The following is a 12715-nucleotide window of genomic DNA, read 5'->3' as shown; positions in this document are numbered from 1 at the left end:
AAAATTAAAGTGACACCCTAAAGGCCACGGTAACATATGGAGCAAATTATATTTGCTGTTGAATAAATATTGACATTTCAAATTAGTTGAATCAATCAAAATGTCATTGGATTATTGAAGACCAAGTTCCATATAATATCAATCAATGATGTATTTAATACCCACAAAGCATTTTTACTCTAAACACGTAATATAAAAAATGACCAGCAGAGTGTACTCCTCTCACATATTTGTCCAACGGAACACTTGTTCAATACGTGGGTCTAATCCTGAATGCTGATTGGTTAAAACCAATTTTTCCTGTTTCTATTCCACAAATTACCACCGGCTAAATCTAATTCAAAATGGCTATTTACTCTGTTCCATCTGACTGTGCAATCCACTGTCTCATCAGCCTAGCCAGGCACTTTATAAACTCAATCTCCACTATAAAAAGCATCTAGACATGATCTCGTTTTAGACTAACAGAAAATATCTATATCTACATATATCTATATAAACCTTGCTGTCTGTCTCTCCGACAACAACATTGTTACAATATTTAAATTTGATCTCCATCTTTCCCAGTGAAAGAGTCGGGAGTCGGGATGAGAAAGGCAGGCAGGTAAGCGTTTCCCATCCAGTCGAAATCATGAATCAGCTGGCATCATTTTAATGGGTATTTACAAATGAATGTCAATTGAAAAATGGTCAAACTAAACAATGTGCAGCTAGTTTGCAGTTTTTCCAGCTTCAGTTTGAAGTGATTGTGTTAGGTGTGATGTTGGCTAGCTCCTCTGTACAACGGTGTCCTGAGGAGAGCACATTTTCTATGCCAGGTGAAATCGTGCCTCATTAGCTTATTGGTATGGATGTATCCAAATAAATGCCACTCGAAAACAGCTTAAACAAATGCAGCTACTTTGCTGTTAATCAGTCTGGACTATTTGATGTGACTGTACGTTAGCTGTAGTTGGCTAGCTAGCGAGCAAGTGATAAGAACTTTGCCAGCCAGTATGGCAATAGAACATGTAGAGGAACTACTGGGCCGCGTCCCTGGCAACTGAACCGATGGAAGGAATGACCAGCAGGCTTGGGTAGCAACCTCAGATTTGTGTCGGGACTACTATATCTTGTGCAGTGGCAATTTTAGCATGTAAATCTTGGTGGGCAAAGAACACAACACAACACTAAACAATACATGAATTGCACTATAAGGGCGACAAACAGTGCCCACAAACTGTTAGGGCCTACATAAAGCTGTCTGAACAGCAGAGTCCCAACAGCAGTCCCAACACCTTACCACTGCTACACCTGGCTATAACAGTTAATTCAGCCTCATTTGCTGCCTTTAAAAAAATATATAGCTGAAATGGCTGACTTGCTTAAACAAATGTGGTTTCTACTGACAATTGAGATGTACAAAATATGGCATAAGGGGACGACAAGCGGATAAGAGGAAATGCGTAATTTTGATTAAGACATTCATGAGTGAGCTAGGACTGACGTAGTCAATATAACTATTTGTTCAGCACTTTTGAAATGTACATCGACAGAATTCAGAACATGGGCCGTTCTTACAGTGTTCTCCCTGTACACTGTAAGAACCGTAGGATAAATACAGGGGGCATATTAGCAGACAATGAAAGCTCTTACAATATTCAATGATTACATTTCTCTAAAACAGGTTATAGGCTACATGTGCACCACTAAGTCAGGGAAAATAGACCAAATGATTAGGGTGAGGCACATGGGCTACTAACAGCTTACTACACAACATACACTTAGTATTACTTTCTTAGCTACAGTATACATATCTCCCTGGCATATTACATAATTTATGCAGCAGCATACAAGACATTTTTGGACTCACCTTGTGCTGTGCTCACTTGAACAGGAAGATGGTGCGGCAGTCCTTCGTGGGCAAATTTTGTAATCAAAGTCTGGTATTCTCTGGATTTATGGTGCTTTCAAGACAACTGAGAACTCAAAACAAAAAAAAAGGTTGGATCACGATGACGTCAGTGATCTTCAGGTCGTACCTCTAGAAAGAGGCCAGAGTTCCCGATTTACAATTCCGAGTTGGATGACTGTTCAAAATGTATTTTCCCAGTTGGAGCTAGTTTTTTTTCCCCTGAGTTCCCAGTTTTCTTGAACTCACTGAAGACAGATTTCCCCGTTCTAAGTTAACAGTTGTTTTGAGCGCGGCAGAAATCATGCTGGATTGACAGCATGGCCAATGTTGAATGTTTACCATTTTAAGCTTGGAAAAGAGACTCTTAAACCCAGAATTGGGACCACACATCCACTCCACTGAATAGCAGGCTAGTGGTTGCTTTTCAATCCCTGCAGTTAGCCACTCATTCCTTCCAAACCACTCATTGTTGAATTTGCGATTTACAACTTGTTGTATAATGTTTATGTCCAATGGCCCATGACCCCCGACACGTTTTATGTATAATTTCTCTTCATATGACAAGGATTAAAAAGGATTTGCCAGGAGATTGTCTACTTGATTCATGATGATGACTGCTAGCTAAGATTTGGAAGTATGACGTTGACATGATCAGTCCAATCAAAGCTACTGTAGATATAACATGATTTGAGAACCATACTAGGCCGAAACATAGAAATCCCCAAATCAATCCCCAAACCAAATCCCCCCCCCCCCCCCCCCCCCCCCAAAGGTGCGGACTCCGGGCACAAAACCTTAACCTATAGGGGAGGGCCTGGGTGGGCGTCTGGTCGCGGTGGCGGCTCTGGCGCGGGACATGGACCCCACTTCACCACAGTCTTTCTCCGCCTCATTGTCCGCCTCCGTGGCCTCCTAAACACAGCGATCCTTCTAAATGGCCCCACTGGACTGAGGGGCAGCTCCGGACTGAGGGGCAGATCCTGGCTGACTGACGGCTCTGGCAGATCCTGGCTGATTGGCGGCTCTGGCAGATCCTGGCTGACTGGCGGCTCATGACAGACGGGAGACTCTGGCGGCTCATGACAGACGGGAGACTCTGGCGGCTCATGACAGACGGGAGACTCTGGCGGCTCATGACAGACGGGAGACTCTGGCGGCTCATGACAGACGGGAGACTCTGGCGGCTCATGACAGACGGGAGACTCTGGCGGCTCATGACAGACGGGAACACCTGTAGGGAGGAGACAGAGAGACAGCCTGGTGCGTGGGGCTGCCACAGGACCCTCCAGGAGGCTTGATGTTAGGAGGAGGCACCTGAAGGACCGGGCTGTGGGGGAGCACTGGAGCTCTGGTGCGCAGCCTTGGCACCACTCCCCCAGGCTGGATAACTACTCTAGCCCAGACCCTCCAGAGCTCAGGCACAGGTTGAACCGGGCTGTGGGTAAGCACGGGAGATCTAGTGCCTACTACGCGCACCTCTCCCTTAGGCTCCACTCCCACATTTGCCCGGCACAAGCGGAGCGCAGGCATAGGACGCACTGCATCCTCCCAGCGTCCCGGAGACACAGCACGCAGAGCCGGCGCAGGATACCCTGGACCGAAATGGCGTACCGGCGACCAGACACGCTGAGCAGGCACCATACGCCCTGGCTGGATGCACACACTCGCATGACACTCTCGGGGGGCTGCCCTATAGCGCACCGGGCTATGGGCACGTACTGGCGACACCGTGCGCTTAACCGCATAACACGGTGCCTGACCAGCAACACGCTGCTTATAATAAGCACGAGGAGTGAGCTCAGGTCTGCTACCTGGCTTAGCCCCACACCTTGTGTGCCCCCTCCAAATGTTTGGGGGGGCTGCCTCTCGTACCTGTCGCGCTGCCGTGCTGCCTCCTCATATCGCCGCCGCTCAGCTTTCGCTGCCTCCAGCTCTGCTTTGGGGCGGCGATATTCCCCAGCCTGTGCCTAGGGTCCTTCTCTGTTCAAAATCTCCTCCCATGTCCAGGAGTCCTGTGATGCTGGCCGTTGTTGTTGTTGCTGCTGCTGCTGCTGTCGTAGCTGTCTGTTACCACGCCGCTTGGTCCTTGGTTGGTGGGTGTTTCTGTAAGGGATTTCCTCCTCTTCGCCTGAAGAGGAGAGGCGAGAAGGATCGGAGGACCAATATGCGGCGTGGTAAGTGTCCATGGTTCTTTTAATAAGAAATACTTAACATGAACACAACTGAATACAAAAACGTGCAACGAACGAAACCCAAAACAGTACCGTGTGGTGAAAAACACAGACACGGAAACAAACACCCACAAACAAACAGTGCAACCCAGGCTACCTAAGTATGATTCTCAATCAGAGACAACTAATGACACCTGCCTCTGATTGAGAACCATACTAGGCCGAAACATACAAATCCCCAAATCATAGAAAAACAAACAGACTGCCCACCCCAACTCACACCCTGACCATACTAAATAATGACAAAACAACGGAAATAAAGGTCAGAAAGTGACAATAATAACATGCCAAACTGGCAACCCCCTCCCAAAAAAAGGTTTACTTGTATTTCTTTATTTTCTTAAAATGTGGGGCTCAAAACAGGTGGGGCTGCCTTGAATAACGGGTCGCCACTGATCTTGTGGAAGGATGAAATAGTATGAATAAATTCAAAGTAACGTTTTTAATGAAATATGTCAATCATTATTTGAATATGTTGGTAATCCCTTGTATAAAAGTGATAATGCCCTCAAAGCTGGCGTTTGGAGGATATAGCCCGAGACAAATATAGGTGCTGCTTCTCGGGGATTATCACTTAAGTAGTACACTCTTAGAAAAAAAATGTTATTTGGCTGTCTCCATAGGATAACACCTTTTGGTTCGAGGTAGAAAGAACCGTTGTAGAAACCTCTGTGAGTCCTATAGGACGGCGATGTCCGGGTTTGGCAGGTGTAGGCCGTCATTGTAAATAAGAATTTGTTCTTAACTGACTTGCCTAGTTAAATGAATTAAGTTATGATTTTAATGGCAAAGCAGAATAAAAAACTCAAAATATGAGGTAAACTCCCAGCAGATCCCCAAGTCCAATGGGTATATCTATTGGTGAGGAGATGTTGATGTTCTCCATAACCAGAATGATTTTGCAGTGCATGGTGATCGAACAGGTTTCCTGTTATATTCAGAGGTGTAGGAAGTCTGTGAATCCTGTGAATCCCAAAAATATAAATTATTCAGATGTTTTTTTTGTGTGTGTACTTTTACCCCTAATTTCGTGGTTTCCAATTCATAGTTAGTCTTGTCCATACAGGAGTTGCAGCGATGGGCCTCGGGAGAGGCGAAGGTCGAGAGCCATGCATCCTCCGAAACACGACCCTGCCAAGCCGCAATGCTTCTTGACACACTGCTCGCTTAACCCGGAAGCCAGCTGCACCAATGTGTGGGAGAAAAGACCGTACAACTGGCGACCGCTGTCAGCTTGCAGGTGCCAGGCCTGCCACAAGGAGTCGCTAGAGAGCAATTGGACATGGATATCCCGGCCAGCCAAACACCAACCCAGACGATGCTAGGCCAAACATGCGCCGCCTCATAGGTCTTCAGGTCACGGCTGGTTGTGACAGCCTGGGATCGAACCCAGGGCTATAGTGACACCTCAAGCACTGCTATGCAGTGCCTTATACCACTGCCCCACTTGGGAGGCCATTTATACAGATGTTTAACAAAACATGCACACAACAATATTCATACCTTGGTTTTTGTTGTAAATGTGAATGAAAAACTGTTTTGATAATGGTTTCATACACATACCTTGTCCATAATGTAGAGGCCTATGGGATTTTCATTTAAGAGATAAGGGAGGGTGGTACATGTGATCTGCATAACATACCAATTAACATACCTGTGTATGCCTACTCGTCTGTATACCTGCAGACACAGACACAAAAGTGACCAGTTCAGTCATCTGGACCCAATACAGCTAGCCTTCAACATATTCTTATGGCATGCATATTCTTATATTCTTCTGTTTTATAAAGATTTGCACAAATAAGAAAAGACAGATGGTATCATCATAAAACAATATCAATTTAGATCATATAAGGGACAAACCTTACCTTAAATTGAGGAGATCTTTACATTGTTCTGTTAAGTACCTGCACCTGCTGTCCTTTTAATTCCAAATGTTTCAGTTGGGCAGTTCGGTTCCTGCAAGAACCCCCACCAACAAATCAAATCAAAATCAAATGTATTTATATAGCCCTTCGTACATCAGTTGATATCTCAAAGTGCTGTACAGAAACCTAGCCTAAAACCCCAAACAGCAAGCAATGCAGGTGTAGAAGCACGGTGGCTAGGAAAAACTCCCTAGAAAGGCCAAAACCTAGGAAGAAACCTAGAGAGGAACCAGGCTATGTGGGGTGGCCAGTCCTCTTCTGGCTGTGCCGGGTGGAGATTATAACAGAACATGGCCAAGATGTTCAAATGTTCATAAATGACCAGCATGGTCCAATAATAATAAGGCAGAACAGTTGAAACTGGAGCAGCAGCACGGCCAGGTGGACTGGGGACAGCAAGGAGTCATCATGTCAGGTAGTCCTAAGGCATGGTCCTAGGGCTCAGGTCCTCCGAGAGAGAGAGAGAAAGAGAGAATTAGAGAGAGCACACTTAAATTCAAACAGGACACCGAATAGGACAGGAGAAGTACTCCAGATATAACAAACTGACCCTAGCACACCCGACACATAAACTACTGCAGCATAAATACTGGAGGCTGAGACAGGAGGGGTCAGGAGACACTGTGGCCCCATCCGAGGACACCCCCGGACAGGGCCAAACAGGAAGGATATAACCCCACCCACTTTGCCAAAGCACAGCCCCCACACCACTAGAGGGATATCTTCAACCACCAACTTACCATCCTGAGACAAGGCCGAGTATAGCCCACAACAAAGGAGGTTCCTCGATGAACCCCACCTCCTATGGGGTTCTTAGAAGAACCTTTTGGAGGGAATTTGCACTGCCAAAAACCCTAAGGTTATTCAAAGGACTTTGAGGATCTTAGAAGAACCCTTGTTGAACCCCTACTTGTTAAGAGTGTGATTCCATTCACCAAATTGCGGGTGCACTGTGCACTGTTGGGTTAGGATACTGAAATTATTTTGTGAGTGAAAGAATGTGCATAAAACATCATGACTGGTTGTGTTTTTGCCACATTAAAAAAGGCATAGGTGGCGTGGCCATACGGATAGGGGACGCTACATTTCCCTAAAGTAATTTAATTAAATTGCCAAAATTATATAGCCTAATTAGCTTGCTCCTATCTATACAGGAATAAATACAATCGTTCAAAATAGGCCACTACACCAGAAAGCATGATTTGGCTACAGAATATCATTAGCTTATTTTTTTTAAGTTGTTGATTGTTTTAAATCGCATAGCCTACAGTCAGTCTGAATGGACCGTAATTTGGGCAGCGCGCGCAGCAAATAACAAATAGATTAGTGGTCGCCAACTGGTCGATCTTCAAGGAATTCCTAGTCGATCGACCAAACATTTCTGTAGAAAAGCCAACGATAAAGACAACGGCTTGTGCTCCTTTTTTTCGTGTTACACTTGATTCAGAAGCGCCGCCCACCGGGTCGGCAAAAGGTTCCCATTTTAACCATTTAATTTGTCTGAAAAGACAAACTACGTTTACCTGCCAGACCGGGAAATCTGTGGCTAAATCGAGTGTGCCTACTGTGCTGGCCAATCAGATAGCTCAAATCACCGTGCCTCCATCTTCCACTAGCCTGGCCGTAGCAAAGTTTGATACTAGCCTACGTGAGACTTCATAAAGTTTAAACCCATGACCAGGGAGAGATACTGTCAAAGAATACAGCAAAGAGCTGCTGTTTCTATTACCGATTTCATGCCTAAGTTATATTCAGTACTGTCAACACTGTTTTTATTAACCACTATTATAAAACGTAAAACGCGCTTCTCTCTACTTCCACTCTCACTGCAATTATTGAGTAGCCAAGTGTATCGATAGACCTGTTTTTATTATTATTAGCAGCTCGTCTTGTCTATTTTAATATCGAGGAGTATTTCACTTTCTCTGGTCATAGGAACAACATTAATTTATCACAGAGGCAGATGCAGTGCGACTCGAGTTTCGTCATCAGGTGGAAGACTATACCCTCTCTCTGGTCAGTCTCACAGGAGGAAAGAGCAGGAACGGTGGGAGGCGGAACCTCTGCTGCGAGTAATACAGTGTTCAATATAACTGTGAATTCGGAAGAAAAAAAGCGAGATCCGATGTGCGGTAATCGTTTGGAACGGTCATCCAACTCGGAACTCGCGCATCTTTCTAGAGCTCCGACCCCCCGACCTGGAGTTCACTGACTTCATTATTTGACCTTGTTTTTTCGAGTTCCCATTTGACTTGAAAGCACCATGTCCATCAGATGCAGGGACCATCAGTCTCGCAAAACAAATTATTTGCTAATTATTTCAATTTATGCTCAGTTGTGCCTCGCAAGTGATACACCAACCTGTACATTTTTTATTTAACCTTTTTAATTAGGCAAGTCAGTTAAGAACATATTCTTATTTACAATGATGGCCTACCAAAGGGCAAAAGGCCTGCGGGGACGGGAGCTGGGATTAATAAAATAAAACAAAAATATAGGACAAGACAAGAGTGACAACACTACATAGAGCCCTAAGACAACAACATAGCATGGCAGCAACACAAGATGGTACACACATTATTGGCACAGACAAAGGGCAAGAAGGTAGAGACAAAAATACATCACGCAAAGCAGCCAACACTGTCAGTAAGTGTCCATGATTGAGTATTTGAATATCGAGATGGCGATAAAACAGTCCAGTTTGAGTGTTTTTTGCAGCTTGTTCCAGTCGCTAGATGCAGCGAACTGAAAAGAGGAGCGACCCAGGGACGTGTGTGCTTTAGGGACCTTTAACAGAATGTCAATGGCAGAATGGGTGTTGTATGTATCTCAGATAGGGGGGAGTGAGGCCTAAGAAGGGTTTATAAATAAGCATCAACAAGTGCGTCTTGCGACGGGTATACAGAGATGACCAGTTCACAGAGTAGTATAGAGTGCAGTGATGTGTCCTATAAGGAGCATTGGTGGCAAATCTGATGGCCGAATGGTAAAGAACATCTAGCCGCTCGTGAGCACCCTTACCTGCCGATCTATAAATGATGTCTCCGTAATCTAACATGGGTAGGATGGTCATCTGAATCAGGGTTAGTTTGGCAGCTGAGGTGAAAGAGGACCGATTACGATAGAGGAAACCAAGTGTAGATTTAACTTTAGCCTGCAGCTTTGATATGTGCTGAGAGAAGGACAGTGTACCGTCTAGCCATACTCCCAAGTACTTGTATGAGGTGACTACCTCAATCTCTAAACTCTCAGAGCTAGTAATAACACCTGTGGGGAGAGGTTCATTCTTCTTACCAAACCACATGACCTTTGTTTTGAAGGTGTTTAGAACAAGGTTAAGAGCAGAGAAAGCTTGTTGGACACTAAGAAAGCCTTGTTTTGTAGAGCGTTTAAAACTAAATCCGGGAAGAGGCCAGCTGAGTATAATTATCTTTATTTTAGTTTTTATTTAACCTTTATTTAACTAGGCAAGTCAGTTAAGAACAAATTTGTATTTACAACAGCTTACACTGGCCAAACCCAGATGACACTGGGCCAATTGTGTGGCGCGCAATGGGACTCCCAATCACGTCCGGTTGTGATACAGCCTGGATCCGAACCAGGGTGTCTGTATTGATGCCTCTAGCACTGAGATTTAAACAGAAATTGTATTTAACCTTTATTTAACTCTGCAAGTCAGTTTAGAACAACTTCTTATTTACAATGATGGCCTACCAAAAGGCAAAAGGCCTCCTTCAGGGACATGGGATTAAAAAATAAAGAAACAATTACATAATATAAATATAGGACGAAACACACATCATGACAAGAGAGACAACACTACATAAAGAGAGACCTAGACAACAACATAGCAAGGCAGCCACACATGACAACACAACATGGTAACAACATGGTAGCAACACAACATGGTAGTGGCACAAAACATGTTACAAACATTTGTGGGCACAGACAACAGCACAAATGGCAAAAAGGTAGAGACAACAATACATCACACATAGCAGTCACAACTGTCAGTAAGAGTGTCCATGATTGAGTCTTTGAATGAAGAGATTGAGATAAAGTTGTCCAGTTTGAGTGTTTGTTGCAGCTCGTTCCAGTCGCTAGCTGCAGCGAACTGAAAAGAGGAGCGACAAAGGGATGTGTGTGCTTTGGGGACCTTCAACAGAACGTGACTGGCAGAACGGGTGTTGTATGTGGAGGATGATGGCTGCAGTTAATATCTCAGATAGGGGGGAGTGAGGCCTAAGAGGGTTTTATTAATATGACCAGTTTACAGAGGAGTATAGAGTGCAGTGATGTGTCCTATAAGGAGCATTGGTGGCAAATCTAATGGCCGAATGGTAAAGAACATCTAGCCGCTCGTGAGCACCCTTACCTGCCGATCTATAAATGATGTCTCCATAATCTAGCATGGGTAGGATGGTCATCTGAATCAGGGTTAGTTTGGCATCTGGGGGGAAAGAGGACCCGATTACGATAGAGGAAACCAAGTGTCGATTTAACTTTAGCCTGCAGCATTGATATGTGCTGAGAGAAGGACAGTGTACCGTCTAGCCATACTCCCAAGTACTTGTATGAGGTGACTACCTCAATCTCTAAACTCTCAGAGGTAGTAATCACACCTGTGGGGAGAGGGTCATTCTTCTTACCAAACCACATTACCTTTGTTTTGGAGGTGTTCAGAACAAGGTTAAGAGCAGAGAAAGCTTGATGGACACTAAGAAAGCTTTGTTGTAGAGAATTTAACACCACATTTTTGGGGAGGCCAGCTGAGTATAAGACTGTATCATCTGCATATAAATGGATGAGAGAGCTTCCTACTGCCTGAGCTATGTTGTTGATGTAAATTGTGAAGAGCAACGGATCTATTTTGTTATCAAAGCTCGAGTTTTGAAATATAATATGGTCTGAGAAGGACAATATTGGCAGGCTGGCATATAGCCAATAATCTATGATAGTGTATTAGGCCTACTGCACAAACCTCATTCCTACAGATCAGGTTTTATTGGGTTCATGTAAAAAAAAAAATGAAATCATGTTTTTTTTAAATCTGAGGGGTAGTTCTTGGATTCCTTTTTGATTGTGAAGGTGATCTTGACTCAAAAGGTTGGTGACCACTGAAATAGATTATTGTTGAGTTGCGACTGTCATTGAAAGCAGAGAGAGCCAGCCAGGCATATCACAATTTTTTAAAACACTATCGTGGGAAAACAGTTTGGAAAGAAAATGGCCATTGCTGTAAAGATATGACAATGAAAAGACTCCAATCTGTCTTTTTAGTGATCAAAATTCTTAACTTAATTGAGCGAATAGTAGCCTATCTTATTGGCACCAGTGGAGAACATCGGCCATATTTCCGGTGATTGTGCATATGTCTTTATCATTGGGTCAGTGCCACTTTTAGTTGTTTTTGGACAATAACTTTCTCCTTGAGGTTAGATGGATGTCATATTGTATTTGTGTCACCCCTTTTCGTAGGCCGATTATATGGATCAGACAACAACTTTTTTTTCTGTTTGTCAGTGTCAGCAGAGTAGGCCACCCTGTCATTTTTGTAGTATTCAAAAAAAATGGTCCTGTACCGGTAAGAAATTAAATCTACTTTCACCCCTGGTTTTACATGGAACCCATAGGTGTTCTACCTGGATGCAAACAAAAGGGTTCTTTCTACCTGGAACCAAAAAGGGGTCTCTTATGTGAATAGCTGAAGAACCCTTTTAGGTTCTACACTGAACAAAAATATAAATGCAAAATGTAAAGTGTTAGAGCTGAAATAAAAGATCCCAGAAATGTTCCATATGCACAAAAAGCTTATTTCTCTCAAATGTTGGGCACAACTTTCTTCTTTGCCAATATAATCCATCCACCTGACAGGTGTGGCATATCAAGAAGCTGATTAAACAGCATAATCATTACACAGGTGAAACCTTGTGCTGGAGACAAAAGGCCACTGTAAAATGTGCCGTTTTTTTTCACATAACACAATTCCACAGATGTCTTTTGAGGGAGCATGCAAGTTGGCATGCTGACTGCAGGAATGTTCACCAGAGCTGTTGCCAGATAATTGAATGTTAATTTCTCTACCATAAATCACCTCCAATGTCGCTTTAGAGAATTTGTCAGTACATCCAACCAGTCTTACATGTGTATGGCGTGGTGTGGGCAGGCGGTTTGCTGATGTCAACGCTGTGAACAGAGTGCCCCATGGTGGAGGTGGGGTTATGGTATGGGCAGGCATAAACTACAGACAATGAACACAATTGCATTTTATCATAGCAATTTGAATGCACAAAAAAAACGACATGAGATGCTGAGGCCCTTGTGAGACCCATTTTTATTAAAGTATCTGTGACCAACAGATGCATATCTGTATTACCATTCATCTCAAATCTATAGATTAGGGTCTAATGAATTTATTTCAATGGACTGATTTCCTCATATGACCTGTAACTGTTTTTGTTAAAGAGTGTAGTAGGCTATTCATGTGTCTATAAATAGCAAGTGGAGCTGAACGTTTCAGATATTCTACTGGAACAAATAAAGAAAGGGGTTTTGACCTATGGGGTCAAAATTCGGATTTGAGAAACAATACCCAGCATACAACAATTATTTTACAACTGTTAAACGATACAGTGGCAAAATTCACCAATGAGTTGTGCCCA

At 43.7% G+C, this 12715-nt stretch overlaps 1 long non-coding RNA gene across 1 annotated transcript; it reads left to right on the top strand.

Annotated features, from left to right (window-relative positions):
* The first annotated feature begins 341 nt into the window (after positions 1 to 341).
* On the top strand, positions 342 to 5870 carry LOC149971554 (uncharacterized). Its single transcript, XR_016491812.1, has 2 exons — positions 342 to 604; positions 5192 to 5870. It is a non-coding gene; the product is annotated as an uncharacterized LOC149971554 (long non-coding RNA).
* Positions 5871 to 12715: the final 6845 nt, after the last annotated feature.

The sequence above is a fragment of the Oncorhynchus mykiss genome, chromosome 25 (assembly GCF_057628025.1).
Source record: "Oncorhynchus mykiss isolate SJ-2025 chromosome 25, ASM5762802v1, whole genome shotgun sequence".
Classification (NCBI taxonomy): Eukaryota; Metazoa; Chordata; class Actinopteri; order Salmoniformes; family Salmonidae; genus Oncorhynchus; species Oncorhynchus mykiss.
The sequence above is the reverse complement of the archived record's forward strand: the minus strand, read 5'-3'. Positions and strand labels throughout refer to the sequence as shown.